The sequence below is a fragment of the Lonchura striata genome, chromosome 6 (assembly GCF_046129695.1).
Source record: "Lonchura striata isolate bLonStr1 chromosome 6, bLonStr1.mat, whole genome shotgun sequence".
Classification (NCBI taxonomy): domain Eukaryota; kingdom Metazoa; phylum Chordata; class Aves; order Passeriformes; family Estrildidae; genus Lonchura; species Lonchura striata.
Genome location: NC_134608.1, coordinates 42,325,780 through 42,344,236, shown reverse-complemented (window position 1 = coordinate 42,344,236; position 18,457 = coordinate 42,325,780). Strand labels below are relative to the sequence as shown.

At 34.6% G+C, this 18,457-nt stretch overlaps 1 long non-coding RNA gene across 1 annotated transcript in view; it reads left to right on the top strand.

Annotated features, from left to right (window-relative positions):
• Positions 1-17,682, top strand: part of LOC144246391 (uncharacterized) — a 99,552-nt gene extending 81,870 nt beyond the window's left edge. The window contains exon 3 of the long non-coding RNA XR_013340108.1: positions 17,667-17,682. This is a non-coding gene — a long non-coding RNA (uncharacterized LOC144246391). The remainder of the gene's footprint in view (positions 1-17,666) is intronic.
• The last annotated feature ends 775 nt before the right edge of the window (positions 17,683-18,457 follow it).

Sequence of the window (18,457 nt, the reverse complement as noted above, 5' to 3'; positions counted from 1 at the left end):
GAGAATGGCTTCAAACTGAAGAAGGACACGTTTATTTTAGATGTTGGGAAGAAATTTTTTACAGTGAGGGTGGTGAGGCACTGGAACAGGTTGCCCAGGGAAGTTGTAGATATCCCATTCCTGGAAGGAAATTACAGCAGTGCTTTAGGAGTTCAGAGATCTGGTGTAGGCATCTCACTCTGGGACCAGTCACCATCTGAGCAGATAATTACTGTGTTCTAAACTCTGCTAAGTCTGTGTGTAGCAGCAACTAAGAACAAAGTGACATCTGAAGAAGAGGAATCTGTTAATTCAGAAGAAATAAAGAAGAAAGAAACACTAACAGTTCTCATGCTTCCAAAACTGAAAATGTCTAGAGGTGCAAAAAGGGACTGTCTCCTTCCTCAGTGCTTTTCCATTGAATATGTGGTTTTCAATGAAAACAAGTGGAATTAGTGTATTTCCTAATATTTGTGCTGTTTGTATGGGTATCACAAATTCGCCACATTAAATAAATGGTCAGTATGACAGTGGAAAGATCACTGCTTCTCAAGACATGGGTTAAGACCCCTTTTTACTCTGTGTGTAATGTGAAGAAAATGTAGGTTACTGGTCTCAGAAATATAGTCTCTGTGATGTTTCAGCATCTCAAAATTTGACAGTGAAAATGCTTAGCTATTCATAAGTGGGGCAAAACAGTTATTTTATCTGCCTGATTTCTGACACTGACCAATGACAGACATTTCAGAGAACAGCGTAAATTGTAACATATAAAATACCTGTAGTACAGTTTAAGTTTAAACAAAAAGAGGAACACTTAGTTACTGGTCAGTAGGTAACCAGCTGAAACTAGACACTGAATCTCCTTGCTATGCTTTGCCATAAAACTTCTGGCCACAATTATATGCCATATCAACAACGCTTATTTCAAGAGAAGTTTTTAATTTATCCTACTGATTTAAACACAGAAACAAATTATTTAATGATTCCTGATCTAGCATTCCTTCCTTTAATTTTAATCTGGGAAAAATCACTTTGCATCATCCCTTTGTCACCAGCTGGGCAAGGGATGGGATTGTCCTGCTTTGCACTGCACTGACACCACTTCACTTTGAATATTGTGTGTAATTTTGGTCATTGTAATGCAAGAAGGATATTCAACTATTAGAGACCATGCAAAGAAGGACAATGAGGATGGTGAAGGGCTTTGAGGGGAAGCTGTGTGAGGAGCAGCTGAGATCACTTGGCTTGTTCAGCATGGAGAAGAGGAGACTGAGGGAGGATTTCATTGCACTTACAGCTTCCTTGTGAGGGGAAGTGTGTGTGTGGGGGGGGGGGGGGCAGACACTGGTCTCTCTCTGGTGAGCAGGACCCAAGGGAATGGTCTGAAGTTGTGTCAGGGCAGGTTTAGGTTGGATGTTATAAAAAGGTTTTTCACCCTGAAAATGTTTGGGAACAGGAACAGGCTCCCCAGAGAAGTAGTCACAGCACCAAGCCTAACAGAGCTCAATAATTGTTCAGACAATGTTGTCAGGTACATGGTGTGGTTCTTGGGGTGTCTGTGCAGGGCCAGGAGTTGAACTGGGTAATCCTTATGGGTTCCTTTCAACTCAGCATGTTCTGAGATTTTATGTGATTCTTCTGTATTCTTCATAGAAGATAAAATTATTTCCACATTAAAGACCAATGGTATTGATTTTTAACTAATTTTGTACATCTGCAGTAGAAATTTCAAAATACCTCAAAGAAAAAAGTAATGAAGGGTGCTTGTCCTCGGTACATATTCATAGTATGGATAATAAGGTAGGGATGATAACACTAGTTAGCTATCCACTATCAGAGTAAAATTACTCTTTTTCAGGTTTTCCAGAATCATTCTGCCAACTGACCTTTTGCCTGTTTGTATTCTGATGCCTCAGTATATCCTCCAGATTAGATTTACCTTCATTACTTTATTAATTTATTACTCAGGATACCTGAATTGTATGTTACATTGTTGACTACAGATACTTTTTATTTTTAATGATTTTTACAAGCTGCTGCATCTTTTCACACCAGCGAGGCTCAAGCACAACCTTGGCAATAAATGCACCACCCTTCTGGAATGCTTCCACTGCAGTGCATTTGTGTCACTTCAGTTCTGACAAAAATTTACAAGTACTTGACCTTTTCAGCTGAGAAAAAAACCTTCAATTACTGAATTCTTTTGCACATACAATAATTTCAAATTCTGTTTTTTAACAGACTATGAAATTACATAACAGAAACTAATGACATTAGCAACATTGGTTTTGTACCAGATGAAATCTAGACCCTAACTGTATAAATAAGTATGATACATGAAAGAAAAAGTCAGAAATGAGCACGAACTTTTGCTTTTTGGACAAATATAAAAAAAAAGGAACTCTGAGTAACTGTGACTGAAAATTATGCTCTGAATACGTTTGAGAAATTTGTTGCTTTTTTTGGTAATGAATATACAAAACAGCCTTCATGACTGTAAATGCATGTATTTGATACATAATTATTCTCTGAAGGACTTGCATATTCAATTCTGGTTCTGTGCAAATTATTATACTATTATTGTATTATTATCACAATATTTAGTGTAGTGATTTTCTGATTTTTTTTGGCATGAGTGTGCAGATATCTCGGAGAATGTATATTTATTCTCCTTCTTCTGGATTTGCTTAAAAGTAGAATTATTAACAACAAAATTATTGCAGAGGGTTACTTTTGTTTCCAACTGTACACAAGAAATTCACATTATATCAGAAGGAGACTTTAGTCTTTGGGACCTCTGGAGCTGTAGAAAGCATATGGAAGGCAAAATGCATATCCACTATTAAAATCAATAGAGAACACAGCCTCCGGATTGCTATTAGTGTTACTCAAAGGAGCAAGCAGAAGGGGTGCTGAGGCAAAATGCTGGAAGTCCTCCAATCGTTTCTGCTGCAGCCACTGTTGTCATCCACAAAGAGGAGCTGGAGACCCATGACAGTGGGGTGTATAAGGTGGTGTCTACTGCAAGGTGCCCAAAGAAAAATGAGGAATGATATTTTGGTTATTAAAATATTTTCTGCAGCTCTTCCTGTAACTGCAGTAGTGTTAATATCACATTATCCAAGTACAGATTACCTTCCCATCCAGAGGGCATAAAGCCTTTCAAGGAATTTCGATCTGGCTGCATTGGCAACAAGCCCACTCACGGCAGGAACCCGACTGAAGTAATGTTGATGGGAGTATGTTAGTTTAGAAACATTACAGCATGGCTATACTTCAAATCTGCAGTACAAAACAAAGTGTTTCATATAGTAGCTCTGTCTTCCATGGCAGCTAAATCAGCTCCTCAAACCCTAAGTATGGGAGTCATTGTCCTTCTGTCCCTGAACTGGGCTCTGAATTTCTTATATGAAACAGAAATAATTGTATCAGAAATATTTTAGTAAAGAGAATGCTCCTTTTTCAATAGGTGAATAGATTTTTCCTATTCTCTTTTCCTGACTAAAGAGGGAAGAAAAAAATCTCTTGCCTCATATGAGACCTAATAAAATGACATCAGCCTTGTAAATTCTTAGCTGGATTCTCTGATTTTTATCCCGCTCTCATCTCCATTTGTGTGGCTATGTCATAACCCCCAAACCACAGATTTTTGATGAATAGAAGAGTAGATTTCCATTAGTAAGAATACTTTTTTTTTCTTTCAAAATAATTCCTTTTCCATCTAATAAAAATTCATGTTATATTGATGTTCATATTATGTTGATTTTATCTCCAATAACATCGGTTTCTAAATGGCCAGATATCACAAGTTTTGGAAAGAGCTGTCACGGTCTCTTATTTCCTTTAATTTCAGTGTCATTGTTATTCCAAGCCTTTTGTTTGGTAAGCACACTGGATATGAGCACTTCCACACAGATTCACAGGTTAATAACAGTAATATATTACTCTTTAGTGGTAATTAAGTAATTCAAGAACTAAAATTTTTTGGCCAACATTATTTTAATAATAAACTCTGCAAAACTTGCTGAGTATGAAACATGAGACCTTTTCAGTTAAATCTACAAGTAGGTGAGCATTATTTGCTTTTCTGTGATGTTATACATTAAGCTTGTACATAAAGAACTTGTAAATAACACTGAGTAATTATATCCAGAAATGTGAGGAAAGCATCATTTAAAATAAATTATAAATTATAAAATTCAGAGAAATTGCAGAAGCTCTTGGAAGCATCTGTTTGGATATTCTTGGTATAATTTGGTTATCTGGTTCTTGGAAAGAAAGTCATAAATTGGAGGCCATCAATTTGTTTACATCTAATATATATGAAATTATTATGAAGTTAGCTTCATCTGGGTGAAAAAGAAAAATTCTCAAAAATTTCTTAAAATGCATGGCAGATAATTCACACCAGGATCTTTGTAAATAACAGGCTCATTTCTTATTACCTCCAAACCAGATTATTTTATTTTTGGGACATAGCATTCACTACTTGTTTTTTCTCATACCTTATCTGTAAGTTACTACCAGATGCTTAATCTTTGCATTCTGCTACAGTTGTGTGAGAGTTTGTTTTGAATTAATTCTGTCACTGCAGCTATAATTATCCTGTGTTCTCTTTATTTTTTTTCTTCCTAAGAGTCTGAAGTTCTTTAGATGTAATTTTATCTCAGTCAGGAAGCACCTCAAAAAGAGGGGCCTGTTTGTTTCATAAAGATTCCAAATGTTTGGGAAAATTTGCAGCATCTATGTAATAACTGCAAAGGGAGAAGAAAGAGAAGAGGGGCAAAAAATTGAAGGTAGAATAGAGAAGAGGAAAGAGAGGACTGAAAGTAAGAGTGGAGGGAAATGTTAAAGAGAGGTTAAAATGGAAGGTTAAGAGGAACACAAGACAGGGGAAGGGAAAGGAAAAGGGAAGAAGCTCAGTACTGACTTTCAAAAAATTCCTACATTGCCTTAGTTTGGTTTTAGAAATATAAAACTATTAAAAATCTGTGAAACTCAGGTATACACCTGAGAAATAAACTGGAATAATATTGGAATTTTAAATGTGGTAAAGAATCTTAGTTTTGGGAATCCTAGCTGGATTTTTTTACCTATTTAAAACAAATATAGCATGAAGACCAATTTACAAACTTACCTTGTCTGTCTTGGAGCTCAATATGCCACAAAACTGATAGATTTTAGATGCCTAGTGAAATATTTTATCATATTGGCTTAAAAAATATTAACATTTCATAGTCTGGAGTTTCTTGAAGAAATCATATGAGCAGTAGCATGAGTTGGTCTCTAAAGAGGCAACACCCCTTTGAAGAAGATGAAACAGACAATCACGTGCAAGATAAAACCTGCACAAGGTGGAACCTATGAGAAAGGTCCAGACTGGTCTCAGTTCATGGAACAGTTTAGTATAAACACCAAGGATACAGAGTGGAACTTGGGGAAGAAAGAGTAGAGGTTTTAAGTTTGGTTTTATCTACCCTCTTTGAAGATGAGTTGAATGACCCATCTCAGTCACAGGCTGAGAACATCAAACTCTGTGGGTATCAGAGTAAAACATTTTTCCAAGGCCCAATTAGGTTGTTGGATTGATGTATGATTTTCAATTGTTGATAGAGTACCTGGTAATTAAATATACACATAAGTAAACTCACGCCTAATGTTTTAAAATTTGCTTGGTGTTTCATTCTCCAAATACTCCCATTGCAGCAGCTTCCAGTCCATGGCAGATATGGTTGTAGTTTGCTGTGTTTCATTCCAGGTCCAGCTGTATCCATGGCAGCTGGTGTGTGGCTGTGTTTGGATTTGTGCTAGAAACAGTGTGGATAACGCAGGGATATTTTCATTATTGCTGACCACTACATACACAGCCAAGCTCTTTTCAGCTGCCCTTTCAGTGAGGACACCAGGAGGGGATGACAAGAAGCAGGGAGGGGGCACAGCCAGGACAGCTGACCCTAGATGACCAAAAGGATATTCCATGCCATATGGTGCCATGCTCAGCATATACAGCTGAAGGAACATGAAGGAAGGACCTTAGAAGCTTCATTGCCTGTCTTCCCAAAGTCATTACACATTCCAGGGATGACTGAATGCCTGCCGGCCAATGACAAGTAGTGAATTAATTTCATATTTTGCTTTGCTCATGTGTGTGTTTTTTCCTTTACGTATTAAACTGTCTTAATGTCAACTCATGAGTTTTCTCACTTTCATTCTTCTGCTTCCCCTCTGGTTCTTTCCCCCTGGCAGGGAGTGAGCAGGAGCTTAGTTGTGGGCTGGAGTTAAACCACCATGACCAATTGCTGCTTTAGACAGCTATATACTTCAAAAATCATGTACAATGTTGGTTGGAAACCATCCAGGAGAAGCTGGTCCAATAATACGGAAAAAGTCATACCATATTTTTCTCTTTTATTCTTTTCTACTGATTTTCTGTATCTACTGAAGCTTATAAGGAATTCCTCACTAAAATAAAAAAAAATTAAAAAGCTTCCTTGCTTTTATTAAAACCACAAAAATTAGTCTCATTATAAGTATAAAGCTTCTATTTATATTACATTTTGGGCTGCTTGAAAAAGGAAAAAAATTGCTGAGATAACACAATAGATGATCTAGAAACAATTAGGATTAAAAAAAAGTTAATTAAATCTGTCCTGAGATTTCCGACATCGATGAGCATCTGTTGTCTGTTCAACCATTCTGGCTGAGCAAACATGGGTCTAAATTTCTTTGGAGTATTAATTGATTTGAGATTGTAAATTTTTACTATTCTTCTTTTCTCCTCCACTAGTTCTTACGTAAAAGACCCAAGCATAAGATGAGTCATTACAAAAAGTGTAAACAAAAATTAGTTCCTCACCAACAGTAAAAATATCTATCAGGTTCCTTGACTGAGAGCCAAATGAGTACTTAATAAGGTAATTAATGCCAGTGTTTTATTCAGTAGTGAATATCAGTGCACAGTAGTTTCTAACTTTCATCTGAAAACCAAATCTGTTTGTCTTCTTTCCAGCTGCATTGGCACCTAATCATCTCTGACAGTGAGAGCTGAGCAGCACAAAATATCTCTGCACGTCTGGGCTGAGGAGGCCCAATGCTGCCTCAGCCCATTACAGAAACAATGGCAGTATGTAAAGACTATCAGGGGACTTTACCAAATTTAGATCCAATTATCTGATCCTAGTATTTGCATACTATCACTAATTAGATTGAAGCAAATACTGTACTGAGGGTCATGACATATGTATTTTATTTAACATGCCTATCCTAGCAAAACTGAGAAGCCTGGGAAATGTACAGAATGAAGAAAGTAGTTTTGTCTTTAAGACAGGTAAATTCCAAAAACAGTGCTACAAAGAGCTGGACATGTGCCAAATAAAAACTAACCATAGCTAAATTACTCCAAAAGCAAAAAAAATGCAAAAGATAAATACAGTTTCTAAATTGAATTAACATTGAGCTAATATTGGGAGAAAATTTTTATTCTCATATGGCTCACATCCCAAATGGTCTCATTACTTAATAAGATACCAGTTAATAGCAGTAGTTTGTAGAAGGACAGATTTCAGATTCTCATGGCTGGGTAGTGCTTTGCAGGAAATTGGTTCCCCATTTTTTAGGCCTCAAAGACAGCTCACTCCTTTAAAATCTGTTGTTACCATAGATGGCATTTCACACACTGGAGAGCAAAGTGGTCAAACTCAGTCAGCTTCCCATATGAGTTTGTACTAGAGAAAAAAATCCCAGTGGTTGCTAACTGGCCTCTTTACAGGCACTTTTAAGAAAAATTAAAACTATCCCTGTTGCAGAAGCAGCAAAGTTTCTTGAAAATAAAGAATGTTGATAAGCCTAAGACAAGGATAACAGTAGATAAAAATGAAAAATTTTGTTACATGGATGCCTGAGACTTAACTAATTCAGTGCGAAATTATCCAAAAGGTAATTTATCCAGAAAGTTGTAGTTAAATACTTTGTCTGAACTTCATGACATATACCAGTGTTCACAGTTCAAAAGACTCATCAAAAGCTAAAGACAGCTGAAGGTGTTATTTGGTGTTTATTCTGCTCTTCCAACAAAGTAAAGCTAAAATTAATGGTTTCATGGTCTGTAAAATGATCTGCATCTCTAAAAAAGGCAGCAAAATAGAACAGGCTGTAAAATATCTACATCCACGTGGTGAAGGATTTTTATGTTGGTTTGTTGGTTTGGTTTTTTTTGCCAATCCAGTGTTTTAGCAGTACCAAAATAATTAGATTTCTGGGAAAACAAGGAGTTAATTGATAAGAAAAATTCCACTAGCAAATCTATTTCCTAATTTCCTCAATGAAAGATGCTTTCTTTTGTTCAAATCTCTGGACAGATAGCTGAGCACATTAGAAGCTATTTCCTTTTAATTCATGTTTATACTGTATTAGTTTCAGATGGCTAAACAGGTAGTACAGTATTTTTAGCCGTCATTTGTGCTTTTATGCATATGCTAAATTCTGTGTTCAATATAACATAAAATAGTGTGTATGCTTTAAAGCTGTCTGATATCTTGCTTCCTGGTATTTCTCCCTATCTTTTAAACAGGAACTGCTGATTCAGAAGAAAATGACACTTGCTCTTTTTAGGTGGCTCTGAAAGATTATAGTATAATCTTGCTGTAGCAAATGGTAAAAGAAAGTCTCTAGTGCAAATTACAGATAAATTTGACAAGTTCCACAGTTTGTTCATGGCAGAGCTATTGAATCTGCTTCTTTGACAACTAGATGCACTTTTAAAAAATGTGTTTCATGTTTGTATTTGTTGTGCAAATTAATTCAATTTTTTATTTAAAACCAATTTTTATTTGGTAAAAGCTGGTAACAATTATATGGCCAAAATAGTAAAATTATGCATAGGTTTATATAATTTTATTAATTAAATGCACAGGAGGAAAAAAGCTACAGCTGGTGCAAATCAGATTTTCTATACACACTTTTTACTAGTTATTCATGCAGCAATGATTTACAATTGGGCTCACTGTGCTCAGTGATGTATTATGTCACCAACATATGTTTTCAGGAATGACAAACATATTTTGTCCAATGAATACATTGACCAAAGTTGCTCTGTAGAAAACTAATAAAAGCCACATCTATATGCCTGTGATAATCTATGTAATAGGGATATTTCAGCTTCTTCATGGTTCTTAAATTCTTAGTTTACTGTATTATGTTGCTAGAAGATATATATACATCCCTTCTTTTACAAGAACACAATATTTCCTCAATATATTTCCTTTCTAGGCAAAACACAATATTTCCTCAAAAAACTAATAGATATGATACAAGGTAAATTAAAAAAAATTACACTGACACTTCCTAGACTTTTAATGACAAGCATAATCAGACACTACCCACAAAAATTCCAATAATTTTAGAGCTGCTGTTGTACACTAAAAGTGCAAGAAGCTATGCATACATACCAGTGATCACCCCGCTTTAAATAATGATAAATGATCTGTTTTCCATGCAAACAATCTCAGGAAGCCATGTATCAAAAACACCCAAAAATCCAAACTGTACAGTATTGTGTACAGTAGTTCTTGTACATCTCTTCTCTGAATATCCACTCTTTCCAAATTCCTGTCTGCAGCTTTTTTTAACCATGATATATGGCTGTTGAGGAATTCTGTCACCAGTCCCAAATCAGCCTACAGCACAGGACCATTGTACTTCCACTTCTGTGGTTCTAGTGCCTTGCTGTGCCAAGGTCTCATGCTTATTAAAAGGAAAATAGATGGCTTACTGGCTTTGGACTCATGCTCATGCTTTGCACTCACAAGGGCTGCCCATGTATATGGCTCTAACAGCCTTGCTCAGTAATTGCTGAAGGATCTTTGTGCAGTGCAGGCATGCCCTAGTAATGATCATATCCTAATTTTAAGGAAACAGCATTAAAGGCTAATGAGGATTTTTGTAATGTAGATTGTTAAAAAGTTAAAGCTTCAAGGCTGAGCTGTTACTACAAGTCAGCTTAACAATTTCTGCAATTTTTACTACATCAGCCTTATCTTTCCTTGATTCTTGTGCTCCAACCTCTTCATAAATTCAACTAGTCTTAGGCTTCTTTTTTCTTTTTTTTTTTGCATATGACTAGACAGATTGGACCAGTAGGATGTTGAAGCAGTAGTATAATACTGATCCAATTTAAAGGGTCTGTTGTGAGGACTGTGTTCAGCAGTGCATTGGTGAGGTGCTGGGTTATGTTAAAATAGAATTGTCATTCTTGAACGTCATCCTGTTTTCTTCCTAGGCCTTTCTTTGGTTTTGCATTCTCTCTTCTAGTACCCATGTTATACTTCCCAGTTTCATTTTTCTTTCTTCACTTTAGGGCTTGTTGTATTACTACCCAAGAATCTCTTTTTTTCTCTGTATTTTCTCCTCCAATCTAAAACTTGCTCTCCAACATTTCTTTCTAAGAAGCTAAGATAAATTTGAAAACTTTTCAAATGAAAAAGAGTCACATTTTATAATAATGTAGACACCTTATAAATGAAGCAAAATAGCATTTATTATCATTTACCAGGATTAATTAATTATGGAGAATCAGAATCGTGTAATAAAATCCCATTTTCCTGGGAGGACAGTACTCTGAAAGCAAAGTTTCAGATTCATCATGTTAATTGCTTTTGATGTAAAAATATTGATTTTTAATTTTATGTGCATGCAATACTGTTTAACTCTGTGCAGTAAAGATGCTGAAGTCTGGCAGTTCTAGGAGAAATCCCTTACCCAAAGAGCAATAATCTGTGTATTGGAGTCCAGGGCTTTGATATAAAATTCTGTAGTATTTATGTCACTTACCTGAAAGTGTCATTCATCTACATATTTTCGAGGCAACATCATCACTAAAATAACTGCAAAGATATTTTTTTCTAAACTTGTTTAGTTTAAGACCAAAGAATAAACCAAGGGCAGGCACCTAAAAGCAGCATAATTTATTATACCAGTATGATCATTTATATTAGAAAGGAGAAAAAAGATTTATTACCAAAAATTGATTGCAACTTTTGAAGTTAGAAAACTGTATGTGCTTAATTATGAATATATTAATTTTATGAAATTGACTAATGTCCCTGGCTTTAACAAGAAATTTAGGCTTTTAATTTTTTGATTCCTTGCTTAGAAGACAGGTTAATTTGCTTAAAATATTTGCAATATAATTTTGAATATATTGGAATGGACTATATTCTGATCTTTTCCCAATAAGTGATTATCTATTCTGTGTAACATGTTATATTACTTAATACACCTATTAACCTTTTTTTTTCTGAATATCTGATAATTTTTAATTATCTGTTAATCTCTCTGTGAAGGAAGAGAGTCACTTTCCAAACATCATTGAATAAAATTTGTGTTTATGGTATTTGTGGATGAAAACACCTACAGGAAGAAAATAGTATTCTTAGAAACAAAATTGCATAGAGAAATATTTTATAATTATTTTTAGATCAAAATATTATCTTATAACTGGGGTCATGATTGTATTGGGAATACTTCTTTTGATGTGTTTATAAAGGATGTATTTATACAGGATGTATTTAATATGATCCTTCCTCTGATGCACTAACCATAGAGTTGTAATATTAGCCTGTAAATAGATTGATATCTTTAAGTCTCAGTGGAGAGCCATTGAGCATGTTTATTCTGTGAAGTTTGTAATCCCATTTTGAAATCACTTATGGTTCTAGCATGTATAAATTCCTGAAGCAATTCAATTCTAGAAAAAATTATCTGTACTATAAAAAAAAAAAATTTGTTTTACAATTACTTGAATTCAAATACATGACAGATCATGGATATAGTTAAATAACTGAAATTGAGATATGAAATCAAATATTAAAAAGTAGGATGAATCACAAGACAATTCCTACTCCTTCAAATACCTGCCCTATGTTTGCAATCTAGGTCTTGTGAGGGGGTCAGGAATAGTGGCTGCTTTTGAAAGATTTCATGACTCCTATAGTCATGATATTTTGTTTAATAGCCTTGAGTCCTGGTTCAGTGCTCAAGGTGTGACTATTGATCATCATACCCTAAGGCATAAGACTTTTATCATGTAATAAATCAGAAAAAAAATAATCATATGTATGGGAAAAGGAATTGGCAATTTTGTGTAAATAATGAGAACCTAAGTTTATATTCACACAGGCAGTTAACTCTAAGTTTAATTTGATGTGAAAACTTAGATCATACTTACATTGACTTGCATTTAAAAATATATTTTTCTTTAGATTATGTACAGTACACAATATTGTGAACAGCAGAATTGCTTCACTACATGTTTTCTTCAACAAACATTTAATCAGACATTAAGAACTCAGTTATCAGATACAGAGAAACAGCTACCATATCCATTAAATGCATTCTCTGTAGTTACTGTAGATTTCCTTAAAGCCTTAAAAAGTCACTCATGTTGCAACATGCATAGAGTTCTTTCAAATCAGTGTCAGGAATGTCAGTAAGCCATGAAGTCCGGGAAATAATTACATATATCCTCTGAAATTATCTTAATGACGTTTCAGCTGAGTAAACAGAATAACAGTAGTGAAGAAAGGAATTGCATCTCAGTGTAAGAAAATTAAGACACTGTTATCAGATTCCTATTAATAAACCTGAATGCTTTTTAAGTTCATTAGTAACTGCAGTCAGGTAGAACTGTTTTTTCTCGTTTGTCCTCATTTTGTTTTTGCCTTCTCCTTTGTCAACTGGCCACCTTATGGAACAAAATGTGCAACCAAATGACTGTTTTTAACTCAGCATACCTTTGTAACAGATTCAGAGTTTTGGCTTGTTCAAGCAAGCATTTCTTGCTCTTAAAATATAAAAAAGATTTATGCAGAAATCCAGGGTAAGATGCTTCACCCAAATATGGTCATTTTGATATAAACCTGTAAGAGATTTCAAAGGTACTTCAATTTTGAAAATTTTGTTCTGGTTCTTGTAAAGTTATAGCTTGTGAGACTTATGCAGATCTGCAGATAGATGTATACATAGTATAGTTCTGTATTACCTCCCCTGTTAGGTCTACCATCTGGAAAGTGGCTGGGGAAAGCAATCAGAAAAGCATCTTTGCACAGGGCATAGATGGTCACTAAACTGGCAAAAATTATTGGAATAATTTTGGGTACATTTTAATTTATTTTAAGAATAATTTTCAAAAATATAATAAGGCATTGGATATAAGAATTTCTAAGAGAGACCTGAGTTATTCTCACTCCTTGTATTTTGAGTAGTGAAATATTTCCCATACAGTAGTTGCACTACTACAAAAGTAGTGAAATATTTTTTTCTGAGCTGCCAGAAAAGGACCTAAGGCAGCAACATCAAGAGAGTCTCAATATCATCTGATATATTTGTCTGTCACTGGCCCCACTGGAACATTTTCACTGACACACTTGCACACTTGATTTGTCAGAGAGGGGCTTGAAAAAAATTTCATCTACTTAAAAATACAGCAGGTAGAGACTCAGTCTCCCTTCTGAGAATAAGCTGTAGCTTCTTGAGCACACAATTGAGTTTGAAAGATTCAAACGAATCTCAAAAATATGGCTCTGTTTCAGACCTATCCCATTTCTGATTAGACTGGAAATACTAATAATGTGAGATTATACCTTTGTTCAACAGTAATCTTTGAGTGACAGTAAATGAAAATTAAGTAATGTAAGATTCACTATATGAACTCTAATGACACATTCTCACCAAGTCCTGAAAACTTAACAAACTGCAAAGGATGGTAACTTTTCAGTGAAGCCTTTAGAAAATTAGAGTTTCCTTGTGATTAATGTGCAGAAGTTTCTCTGGAGTTATAATTCAACAAATAATCTTCTTTGCTTCCTTTATTATTTTATTTTATTTAAAAAGGTGTATCACCAGTACTAACCTTAATAACCAGATATCTGTAACATTTTATTATGTCTCCAAGGAAGATCATCTTTTTGACTCACAAATTCAGCACTCTTTGATCACAATGCCATTCATGGTTAAGAATTCTTAACTTTTGTTTTGTCTTGAATGTCAAAGAGCACTTTATTAGCCATGAACTTCAAGAAATGGAAAGAGGGGAGGGTAAGGAAGGTGAGAAAAAGAGAGAGGTATTATGAACATTCACTATTTGAGACTAAAAATATTGGGTGTTCAGAAAGCAGAATTCGCTGTCCTGAGAAATAAACCTGAGAAATAAACCTTTCCTTCTGCATATGAAGTTCAGCTTCTAAATAAATTTCTTATTTTTTCCCCCCACTCTATTCACTCTTCACTGTTTAGTTCACTCTTCATTGTTAAGGTAATTGAAAATTCAATCATAATGTGCAATTTGATAAGTATTAGATGAAGCAATGGCTATAATTTCTGGTGAGGCCTTGTACTGTGACCTAAATCAAGTTAAAAGGGAAAGAGATTAGCTTGTCTAAGTATTCAGTTGTCAGTGATAAGTTTTTAGAAAATCAAAATAGATATTAATATGTATTTTGAAAGACAGTAATAACTTTACTGTCACTTGTATATCAAATGTCTATTCATGACAAATTCCTATGAACTGTGAAGATTACTTAATATCTGGATTTCATGAGCATTTTTGTTTAAAGACAGACAAGTGGAAATTTGTTCTACCAATTGTATCTGACCAATTATATATGAAATTATGTAAACAGACATTACAGAATGCATCTTATTAATTATTCTGACGTGCTCATCTGCCTTGTTTCAGCAAGTGGCTTGCAATCTTTCATGATAGTAGCACAGTACTCACACACTAGAATTTAGATCCTTAGACAATTCAGGATATTTTAGTTGCAGTTTCTGATAAGTTTCTTTTCCCATAAACACAATGTGCTGGCTGTCTGTACATGTGTCATTGGTAGATTGGTTTGTCATTAATCAGAAAAGGAGAGCTGAAGAAATTCTTGTGAACACCTTTTGACATGAGAAAGCAGAAAGAAGGGTAAAACTCAGAACACTTAGCATTCAAGTATATGAAAGCATTCTTACAGCAAAATTTGAAAAAAATTACAAATTTAAAATACTTTCTATAAATTTGCCTGTTTTGTTTTGCATCATATTTTGGAAACTAAATTAAAAAAAAAAAGTTTTCAAAATTTAAGATTTTAATGTGCATGCCCAAATATTAGTACATTTTTTTTCAGGGAATAGCAAAAAAAAAACTAAATACACCTACACATCAGTAAAATTTCTGTATGCAGAGGTTTCTTTTCAATAGCATTCACCACTTAGTGGTGAATAACTGGACGTGGAAACAGGACAATATTCTTTGTAGCTTGTGAGAAATTAATATACTCTCTCCAAATAGCCTCCAGCTCTTGTAGCTGATCTATATTAAATGTGCTTTGACCTAGAACTGTGGCAGCAAGGATATGAGCCTTCTCTGTATCAAGCTCATTAGAAATAGAGAAAAGAATGATGGCCACTCTACAATTTATTTAAAATTTACATGTGCTGACTAAACTGACTGTTGGAGATTAATCAAGATAATGACCAGATGAAGGGTCAGTCTAGATTAAAGCAAGACAGACCATCAGCACTTTAACACTGGTTGACTGCTTGTTTCTTGTCCAACATTATCAGTGCCTCCATTCACCTGCTCCATTTGACTTTTTTGCCTGCCTCCTGAATGGGATACTTAATTGAGCTCATTATGTGCAACATATAAGATATTTGCTGATCAAATATGATGTTGAGAAGCACACTCTCACATCACATTTGCCTTCATATTTATCTGTTCTTTTCCTCCATGGTAATTGCATCTGTAATAACTGCACATCCCTACATGTATCTATTTTAGGTTTTAAGATATCCTAATAAAACCACTTGTTTCATATCTGAAATAGAGGAAGTCTAATTAGAAGAACATACTGTAGTAGTCCCAGATCAAAAGGAGAAGACAATGTTCTCCAAGGCTGTCCAGGAGCCAAACTGCCACAAAAGAAAGGGAGAATTTGCTTAGTATAAATTTTACATCTAAAACAAAACTTGACTCTTCTATCAGCATTTTTAGATCTACAAGGTTTTTTTGCATTTCCAGGAAAATTTGCGGGCTTGCTCTTACTCATGCCCTTTTAAAAGAAATACATTTTAATTTTGTCTATTCATTTTTAATCTTGCCTATTTGAAGTTTCATGTGACAATTCTCTCTATCTGGCATTTTCACATCCAAAATCAGAGATTTTAATGGCCTTTGGTTTGGTTTCTCTAAGGCATATGTTGATAGAAATTTCTGGTGAAACATCACTGAATTTGATGATCCTCTCTGCATAAATAGATTCATTCAGTAGGATTATTTCCCCCAATACTTTATGCTTACAATTTGAATGTGATTGACATAGTTTTAAAAGAAAAGGAAAGAAGATCTTGCTATGAAATAATAAGACATTTTATTCTTTGGACTGCAAATATATCTTGCAGGGAGAATAAGAGTGAGCAAATTACTGTGGAATGCTTTGGTTTATGATCACTTCCAGAAAAAGGTACCTGGTAAAGAAAGATGTGTTTCTGATTGGATTTAAAAATGAAATGCTACAAGAGAACCATTCTGGTTTCTGCTGTAGTAGAGTTAATTTCTCCTCAGTAGTTGTCACAGTGCTGTGTTTTGGATTTAGAATGATGATAACACACTGATGTTTTGGATTTTTGCTAAACCATGTTTATCCTATGTAATTTTTTCCCTTATTTTCCTTTATTTTCCCTCCTTGTCTCATGCTCTGACAAGTGAGGAGGTCCATGAAAGAAACTGGGAGAGAGTATAGCCTGGAAATGTGCTGCAAACTGACCAAAGGTGTATTCCAAACCACAGAATTTGTCATGCCCAGTGCATAAACTGAGGGGGGGTCACCCAGAAGTGGGGCTGATCTGGGTTCTGGAAAAGGGGTCTGGCACATTCAGTGGGTGCTGAGCAGCTGCATTGTGCATCACTTGTTTTTTCCATTATTATAATAATAATAACTAATTTTATTATTAACCATTATTATTATATTTTACTTAATTTTCAATTATTAAACTGTTTTTATGGCAACATTTAATTTTACTTTGATTCCTTCCCCATTCCACTAGGGTCAAAGGGTTGTTGAACAAGCACGTGGGTGATGTTTTATCTCCAGCTGGGCTTAAAACCATGATGAGGAAATGCTTGATATATGGGACAATATGGATTTTCACCTTCTAATCTATTACAGCTGTGAGAATTATGCATGTATTATGCATGAAGTAGGACATGTGACCTTATGGTTAGAGCAGAAAGCCCACCTAGTGAGGGGTCCCAGAGAAGTCATAGTGATTTGCAATCTGGGAATTTTGCCATCAAGTTCAGTAAGACAAAGATTTTGTTCTAGAAACAAGTCCTAAAATAACTTCTTTCTCTTTATGTGATTTCTTGTGGTTGAGTTGATTCCACAGACTTGTGATATAAGAGTATTTTCTTGGCTTAAAATTATAGTTATACACTCTGCATTCTCCCACTGCAGAAGTAGAAAAAACAGCAATTTTACTTTGAAATTACAATAAGCAAGAACAGTTCTGTCATTCTGAAGGATGGCTGTTTTTTTTTGTACTTCCTTCGATAAAAAACCCTGAAATTCAAGTGACTTTAAATTCATATGTAAAAACTAGGCACTGGACTCAAAGTTGTTGATATATTTCTCTCTCAACAGGGCATCCAAATATGACAAGATATGTGGGACCTTTTCTAGGTCTCAGGCAAGCATATTAAAGTTATGCATGATATGTATGTATGTAGATACATAATATATCTCTACATATTTTCTGTTTGCTTTATCTTCCATCACTTACATTACACTTACAAATATTTTTGACCTGTCCAGAGATATTTAAAAGATGCCCTTACAGGAAATGTGAGATTATATTCAATATTTAGTTACCTATATTGAGGTAAGATTTTTAGGATTGGCTTTTCTGAAATCCAAGAAAAAGTATGCATGAACTGACTAATGGTTCATTTATAGAACAATAGAACAACTTAATAAAAATAACATAATTCAGTATTTTTGCAAGTTATAAACAATATGGCAATCATAATTACTACGAATGTCTAAATTTAGGATTATGCAACATTATCAGAATAGGTTTATATCTCAATTGATGATAAATTTGGATGTAAGCTGCTTAACAGAGTAGAGTTTTAATGAGATATATTCTGGAAAGGTACATACAGTCTTAGCACTAATAAATTCTATTTTCAGGCTTCCAATGCCAAAGAACAAACCAAACAGCTGCTGTCCTGCAATGATGTAAATAAGTAGCTTTCTGCTCCATATGAGGCCATTTTCCAAAGTCAGGATGTTATTTTGGCTCATGATAGAGATCATATTTAGTGCTTATATGCACATACAGAAGCCTGCCATGAAAAATGAAAGGTAAAAAAAATCCACACTAGTTACCCACACAGTTTTGACAGTGAGGAACTGCAATCACTTCCCCTTAG